Source organism: Calliphora vicina, chromosome 2, assembly GCF_958450345.1.
Source record: "Calliphora vicina chromosome 2, idCalVici1.1, whole genome shotgun sequence".
NCBI lineage: Eukaryota > Metazoa > Arthropoda > Insecta > Diptera > Calliphoridae > Calliphora > Calliphora vicina.
The window spans coordinates 117,277,749-117,286,660 of record NC_088781.1 but is presented as its reverse complement, the minus strand read 5'-3'; the positions used below and the strand labels follow the sequence as shown (position 1 = coordinate 117,286,660).

Genomic DNA, 8,912 nt, shown 5'->3' with positions numbered 1-8,912 from the left:
TCATAATTAGAATTTATCAATTTAAAATCATCTAAAAGATTTTAATATCTAATTATTGTCCAATTTAAGGCAGACATTTGATAAAACTAACTTTTAAGGAACTTATTTGCTAAATTAGAAACTTTTTAAAAATATTCTAAACAAATTTATTAAAATTTTTTATTTTATTCTCCAAATATGTTGAAATTTAATTTCTTCTAACTTGAACAGCCATCTACATCTCATTTTTAACAATAATACCGTTGACATAAACCAAGAGCCACCATTTAGCTGTTTCACAAACCTTCCCACTTCTTAGCACATACAAAAACCTAGTTCAGCAATCTATTACAATTAATGCAAAGTTGCTTAAATTAGTAGCAAAAATATGGTACTATAAGAAACATTGCTTATGCTGTGTTTTATTATACATTAAACGATTTTAAACGCTTACTTTTTTTGGTTTTTAATGAGAATTTTTAAAAAATCCTAGCAAATCATCGAAATAAGAAAAATCTTCGTTAAATATTAGATTATTTTAGTACTGTATCCAATATAACCTTGGGCCGCCAATTTTTATACCCTTCACATTAGTGAAGTTTGTCATTCCGTTTGTAATTTCCACAATATAATTTTCCGACCCTATATAGTATATATATTCTCGATCCTTATAGATAACGGAGTCGATTAAGCCATGTCCGTCTGTCTGTTGAAATCAATTTTCTGAAGACCCCAGATATCTCCGTGATCCAAATCTTCAATAATTCTGTCAATCAGCAAAATCGGTCCACAAATGGCTAATATATGAGGAAAAAATCAGGACAACCACGATTTTTGATCTACATCTGGATTACTAAGTCATAAATATAGACAATATGATTATCTAATGATAGATATTTCAAAGACCTTTGCAACGACGTATATAAAACCATATTAAGTTGGACCTACAATGGGTCAAAATCGGTAAAAATATTTTTTAAGCGGAATTTTTTTTTTTCACCAAAAACAAAATTTAAAAACCAAAAAAATTTTTTTTAAATTTAAAAAAAAAAATTAAATAGCAATTCGAAAAAAAAAAATTTCCAAAAAATTAAAAAAACTAATTTAAATAAATAAATAAATTTAGTTTACCTAAAAACAAAAAAACATTCTCTACACCTTAAACATTTTTTTTTTTAATTTTTGTCGAGCTTGGGTAAACTAGATTTGTTCCCTATTTTTTTAGTGCGAGAGAGACCAGCAATTATAAAAGTGGAGCAATCAGAGATATTATTATACCCTACACAGCCTTAGTGGGGAGGGTATTATTCGTTTGTGCTGATGTTTGTAACGCCCAAAAATATAAGTCTAATGCCTATGTTAAAATACGATCGACTCAGAATCACAATTTCTGTATCTCGTGAAAGATATCGTAACGAAAGTACACAAGGTATGAGCTGAGATAATTTCGAGCTGATTTACAGTTGTTTAGCTTCCTAAGCGAAATGGGGGCAAATGAATGGCTCCTCAAAGTAGGTCACTTCGGAATTCACATTTTTTAAAAAAATCGCCAAAAATTCACTTATGATCAGAATTTTTTGTGTTTTTGATTTGGCGAGCCTACACAGAGTCTAATTTTTGTTAAAATATCGTATATATTTTACGATAAAATTCAAAACAGATGAAATCCCCTATCCATTGGTATATAACATGTTTGTTACTTCAAATTAATTAGGGACAACTTTACAACTCTCAGAGAATTTACCTTAAGATTCTTAAAATTTTTTATTCAAACCTAAATTTTTATTCAAAATTAGCAAAGTTTGGATAGTTGTGAGGAAGGAAAAAAATAAATCAATAAATATCTCATCAACTAATAGAGATAATCTACACATGTAAGCGTATCTCTTATATTTTAAATTTTAACTCATTCGGGATAATTTTTTCCGATTTTTTTTTTTAAATTTGAGACCCGACGTTGCCAACTTTGAGGGGCTATGCACTGCCCCCTCAGCTTCAACCATGTGAAATTTCGTAACAATATCTCTAATAGTTCCGGAGATACCGAATTATTTCCAAAATAAAACGTTTCTAAACCACTGTCCGTTGTATGTTATTGGCTGGAAACTATATGGAAGTTTAATTAAAATATTTAATTTAATTATTTGTTTAAAAAAGTCATTCATAAATTATATAAATATAAATAATTTCATACTTAACTCACTGTATCTCTGTTGTTGTTTTAATTATTGTAAACTTGTCAGTACTTCTCATTAATTAACAATACTAAATAGTACAAACTCATACGAAAAAAATTTGCCATTTAAGAGCTTTTTTAAACGCTTATATTATCATAATCACTTTAAAACCACATTGTATTCTCTACCACACACCAACTTTAGCCTACATTTCAAAACATTCTCCCCTCATTCGTCAACAAAAAAACGTAAACAAAGAACAGTAAAATCACAACAAACCCCTTAATAAAGAGAACAACACAATGAAATACACAAAGAGAGCAACGCATACTCACACAACGAAAAGTCACAAAAGAAAACGTCAACAGAATGACACTAGCAAAAGGGATATGTCAAAAATCACTATCAGACAATTTTTTTTCTCATTAGTCGACAAAATTTTCTAGTAAACGGACGTGAATCGGGGTCGCGAAAAAAGTGTTTATTGGTAGAAAAAAAATAAATATACATATAGAAAAAAATTAATAAGCCAAGCAAATTAATTTCATAGCAAGAAACAAAAAAAAAGAAATTAACATAATGTAATTTTACAACAATAACGAGAAAAATCTATAAGCAAAAAAAGTGGAAATAAGAAAATAATTAAATGAATTTCATAAAATGTAAGTGGTTTTTGCAGTGAATGTAAACGAAATTTTATTGTTTATTTTGCAATTATTTATGAAAATGTTAATAAAGAATAGAAAAAGTAAGAAAATAATAAATGAAATTAAATTTCACAAGGTGCATTCAATGATAAAAGAAGATGAAGAAAAAAATATTGTGTGTGTATTGAGTTTATGGTGGGGGGTGTTCGTGTTTTCATTCCAACAACGACAGCAAAAAGTAAAAACAGCAACAACAACAACGAATGCCTCATTTGGCCACAACTAAACAACAACACTGTGTAGTAAAGTCATAAAATCGGATAGAAACAACCAAAGGCACGCGGGAAAAATTAAATTCTTAATCTAAAGAATTTTTAAAACTTTTATCCTTAAAATAACAAGTATAGTATTTTCTAATAGTGAAAACAATTGCAAAATTAACATGTACATACCTATCTTCCAAAATACTAAATTGATCAAAAATATATGTACATGATAATTATAGAAGAGTATCTTATATCTCAGATACTTCAAATCGCAAACATAGTTATTGTTTATTCTTAAGCTTTTCTAAGAATTAAAAATTGGACAACTTTAAGTTTTATATTGCTGATTTATGGCCTCATTTTGTATCTCCAAACGAATTTTCGTTTGCGTTTCCGTTTGGAACGAAAAAATAAAAATTTGGTATTTTATGAAACGAAACTATAATTGCGTTTCAAGTCAATTATTTGACGTGGTACCAAGTTTGAAAACATCGTTTTTATGTCAACTTTCTACCAAATAAATTAAATTATTTTTATTTATTTTCCAACAAATAAAATTTATTGAAAAAATTTTGAAATGTTTGATTGTTTTTTAAATTTATTTGGAAAACAAATTTTTTTGTTATATTTTCTACGTATGAAAAGATAAAACACATTCTCAAAAAAATGTTTTTTCTTTGAAAATTGAAAAATGTATTGAAACGAAAAAGAATTCTCAACGTTTGATTTTGACGTTTCAAGCGCTTGGGACCATTTTGTTCTGTTTTATAAAATTCAATTTTATATACAGAAACGAAAAATACGTTTTCAAAAATATGACAATTCAAAAATGACAAATTTTTTCGAAAAAAACCTTTCGTTACGTCTTAAAAATTAGGGCATTAATTTCAAACTGGTTTATAAGTCGATCTTTTTACAATAGTTTTTATAAAATTTCTCATATAATTGCTATATAAATTTCTCTAATTGCTTGACATTAGAGTAATGGTTTGGCAATTGTCGACAATATTGGGATATCAGTTATTTTTATTTAATTCAGAATAATAATAAGTATGAGAACTATATTCGGCTGTGTCGAATCTTATATACCCTTCACCAAATTATACTTCAAAATAAAAATTCTGAATATTTTTAGGTAAATAAAATTAATTTTTTTTCCAGAGTTTTTTTCTCATATTTTGGAAAAAAAAATTTCGAATTGTTTTTTAAATTTTTTTTTAATTTAAACTTTTTTTTTTTGGTTTTTTAATATTTAGCGAAAAAAAACTTTTGGTGAAAAAAAAAATTCGGGTTAAAAAATATTTTTTCAGATTTTGAGGTCCAACTTACTATGGTCTTATATACGTCGTTGCAAAGGTCTTTGAAATATCTATCATTAGATATCCATATTGTCTATATTAATGTCTTAGTAATCCAGAAAAATCGAGGTTGTCCTGGCTTTTTCCGATTTTAAATAGCAACCGATCCGGGAGAATTCCGGTGATATTGATGTATGAATCGTGTATGCAAGTTATTTGGGGGCTTCGAAAAGTTGATTTAAACAGACAGACAGACGGATATCGCATAATCGACTCCGCTATCTATAAGGATCCAGAATATATATGTATACTTTATAGGGTCGGAAAATTATATTGTGGAAATTACAAACGGAACGATAAACTTATATATACCCTTCTCACGAAGATGAAGGGTATAAAAATAGAAAAATTTAAATGAGATGTCTAAACAGTTATTGAATTCTAGTAGTGATTCAAGTTGTAAAAGTTGACAATATACTCTGAACTTTATGACCAATCGGAGATTGTGGAAGGCAAAGGAATCTCACATGGCTTTGTGGTTTCATTTCTGAATGATCACATGGGTATGAGAAAGCTTTCCGCGTTTGCTCACAATCGACCCACAGAGTGGGTTTCTCCGGGTGAATCAGCTTCAAAGAAGACCAAGGTTGGATTGTCAGGCAATAAAGTCATGGCGACCTTTTTTTGGATGCACGCCGTATAATCCACTTTGAGTACCTTCAAATGGGTGAAACTATCAATAGCGAATATTATGCCAACTTTTATTCTTTTTTTTCCTTTTTTTTTTTTTAAAGAGAAATAACACTCAGGTAATTAACATGTCTATATATATTTGTGTTACTTTCTTTGGAAAGGGGATAGAGTGTAGAAGAAAAGGTGGAGAAAGGAGGAGAAAAGCTTTTTTAATAGACAACTCTGCAGTTGCGCGTTATATTTGTTATTAGTGCAGGTTGCAGCGCCTCTGGTGGTGAGATGGCGCATTTTAGTCATGCCAACAACCTTTATTTAATTATTTTACTTCGGTGTCGTTTTTAGTGTTATACCACCGAAGGAGGGCGCTGTGATAAATATTAGTTATTAGTAAACTAATAATTATTATAAACTGATGTTGTTTGTTGATTGGCAACGGCTGGGAATCGAACCCAGGCCACAAATGCCATATCATGCTTAATGATCAAACGCGCTAACCAATTAAGCCACAGCACCCTCTGAATTTTATTCTTGATTTAATGAGGATTTGAAAAAAACCAGGGCATGGCAAAAATCCATGAATTAGGCAATGAACAGGGCAATATTGCTCCATCATCTGTCCTATTTTCCGGACTATTTCTTGTTTTCAAAGCCGATGAAATGGCTCTTCGGAATTTGACTCCAACCATGAAATCATCTCACAAACAAATATTTATTTTGATGACCAACATTTTAAAAATGTTGGACAAAGTGTATAGAACTGAAAACAAATTATTATTTATCCAAAAACCTGTGTTTCATTCAAAAAGTCACGGGCTTATTGACTCCCCCTCGTATCTTTTAGTTCATGATATATTTAGGTTCAAAAATTGTTTTTAAAGTTATCTGGTCCCTATATTAAATTACAGGAAAAAATGGCTTCTGGGTTGTATACATTTTGTATATATTTATGACAATTTGGCTCATTTATTTTCGTATTTAAATAAAAAAAATGGTAAAAGTTATAAAACCATCAATTAAAAGACTTTTCACCTCTTTAAGTTCAATTTTACACTAATTCGAATTTAATATTTAACTTCATGTAAAATCATTACAACATGAAATTTCAAGTATTTATGGTAAATTTTGTTCAAAACATTTATCGGCAGTATTTTTTCTTTTAAATATCTAAACTAAAATTTTCAATTCGGAAATTAGTATTAGATTTTTTTTACGTATAGGACTCGTTTACCAGAGTAAACTGAAACTTGCAAATATTTTTAACATAAATTAGTTTTAGGCATAAAAAAAATATAGTTTGCTTGCAGAATTTTTTTAATAAATTCGAAACTAATTATTTGTCATTATACATTAAGCTAACGAGATTTATTTTAAAGAACCTTTGCCAACATCACAATTTTTAAAAATCCCTACATATCGGTAGTTTTCCTTAAAATCCAAAATAATTCTTAAAAATTTATTCTTTTAGTATTTTATTAATAAATACTTTTATTCTGAAAATAGAATACAAATTTAAAAGTATTAATCGTTGACCATACTATGAACACTTACAGTTACAACTCATTGATATAAATATAAAATCGTTCGTCTCCTTTGAAATATTTTGCCATTCTCTTATAATCATGAAAGCTTATTTCGTTGTATATTCCGTGATTGCGGGTAATTGTCGTCATGGAATCTCAAAACTACGGACATATTCTTCTCACCGCGGATATTTAAAGTCTTTTAAACGGGATCTGTATCTTGTATGATATGAATTGACCATACCTTGCCTAGAAACACCACCGCCACCAAACATTCCTTTCGGCCGGTTTAACATTTTTTTCCCAATTGGATTCATTCGAAAAGAGAATAGTATTCCATACCTTTCTCGATCAGTTTAAATGTTCTTTAGGAAATTCCTACTAGTTATATGGCTTTTTCAGTTCGAGAACTATTTTGCAATTTTAGATAATGATACCTTCCTATTAAATTTTCGTGTATAGCGATATTTTTAAGAAATATTCCTCCCAAATATTCAGTTTTTATATTACTTGTCTCACGATTTTTTGTTAAATATTTGAATGTATTTGAATGCGAATGTACTTGCTTTTAAGGGAAGGGAACTCGAGGTAGTTAACCTGACGAAGGCAAAACAGTTCGGCGCAACGAGGGCGGTGAATCTCATGAGGCCACTTGGAATAATGAAACAGTGGGTAAGTCACAAAAATCCTATGGGGTGAGCAGGACGAGAAGCCTCCTCAGATTGAGCAAGTCCGTGGTTAGTATGAAGGTACGTATTCTAAGTGGACACACAGAATTACGGGCACAACTATATAAAATTGGAAGTGCGGATTCAGACGAATATAGAGTATGTGGAGAGGACAGTGAAACTCTTGAGCACTTTCTTTGTCATTGCCAGGCTTTCGTCGTGGGAGCGATATTATTCCGGATATAGCATCCCTCACGAATACTGATTGCAAAATTCTTAGGAATTACGGACAGGAAACTGAGTGTCTGAACATCAGACGATAATAACACCGTTTTTTTTTAAAAAAAACAAACATTTTCCATGAAAAGGAGCGCACAACAGGACCGATGATGGCGTAGGTGTATTTCTTCGGATTTGACCTAACCTAATCTAAAACTAGTGATGAAATTTTGAAACTTTTCTGGAGACCCTTCCATTATGGTTTTTATTGAGCTTTCTGTCACTTTGTTCTAACACGGAGTCCATCTCCTTTTAAAATCTACCACACTTTTGGACACCTATTTTGTGCTCTTCAATTGTCTTTTAACAAGATCAAAATATCTCTCCATTGGCCTTAGCTCCACTCAATTTGGAGGATTTGTCTCTCTTGGTATAAATAACACATTATTGTTCCTGTACCACTCAAGACCTTGCTTACCATAGTGACATGATGCCAAATCAGGCCAAAAATAAGTGGAAACATTAAGAAGTCCTATGAATGGAAGCATCCTCTTTTGTAAACATTCCTGCTTTTGGGTCCTAAACATTTCTAGAACGTCCCATATGTACGTTTCGTCATCCATTATGCAGCGGGTATATTTTTTGTATAAAATTTGACTTCAATTTCCGTGCTCTGGCTTTGGCAGAAATATTTTTAGCAGAGTTCCTGTCAGGAACTTTTTGTTTTCAAACCTGCATTGGCATTAACTTTTCGTAACAAATAGTCCGAGTACTGAACTAACCGGACTGCTTTCCTGCCGGATGTGTTGGGAGCTCTTTTAAATGATTTCAATTTATTGACTTTAGAAACATCATCTCCCGATACTGATTAATAACATTTGAATCAGTTTGACAGCAGACCTTTTTGTTTGGTCAACTTTTTGTAGGACCAAGGTGGGTTTTGTTGAAAATATTTAATAATTTAAAAAATTGTTTTTACGCTTACAAACAATATTTGCCATTGAATGCTTTTCGAAATACACATTTCTTGTATTTCAAAGATATTTCTAATAAACTATTTAATTTACAATTCTTTAATTAGTATATTTTATCTATTGCTAAGGCGAATATCAAGTATTTCAATTATTTGTTTACATTTACATTAATTTTTCAAAATATAAACATGTTCTATTCGTGTTCTAAACTTGGCCCCAAATTCTTGGCAGGATTCCCATTTCTGTTTGTATTTATTATAACAAGAGAAAAAAAAGAAGAAGCTAGAAAGACAAAAAAAAACACAGTTATATTTCGTATCGGTTGAGTTGGTTTTTGTTGGCTGTGAGACGATACGATAAACCATATTTTCAACATCCCTGTCACAGTGTGAGTGGAGAGTGTCTGTGTAACCATGTTGTTGTTTTTACATTTTAGGGGGTGGTAAAGAGGTGACTGAATGACTGCATGTA

The 8,912-nt window shown here is 30.4% G+C and overlaps 1 protein-coding gene across 3 annotated transcripts in view; it reads left to right on the top strand.

The window, feature by feature from the left end:
• Nucleotides 1-2,405: 2,405 nt before the first annotated feature.
• bchs (WD repeat and FYVE domain containing 3 bchs) overlaps nt 2,406-8,912 on the top strand; it is a 65,451-nt gene continuing 58,944 nt past the window's right edge. For 2 of the 3 annotated variants that reach the window (XM_065499709.1, XM_065499707.1), the window contains exon 1: nt 2,408-2,818. The gene's annotated coding sequence lies outside the window, so the exon portion shown is untranslated. Of the gene's footprint in view, nt 2,819-8,912 lie in introns of all 3 variants that reach the window. The other variant, XM_065499708.1, reaches the window with a different exon arrangement.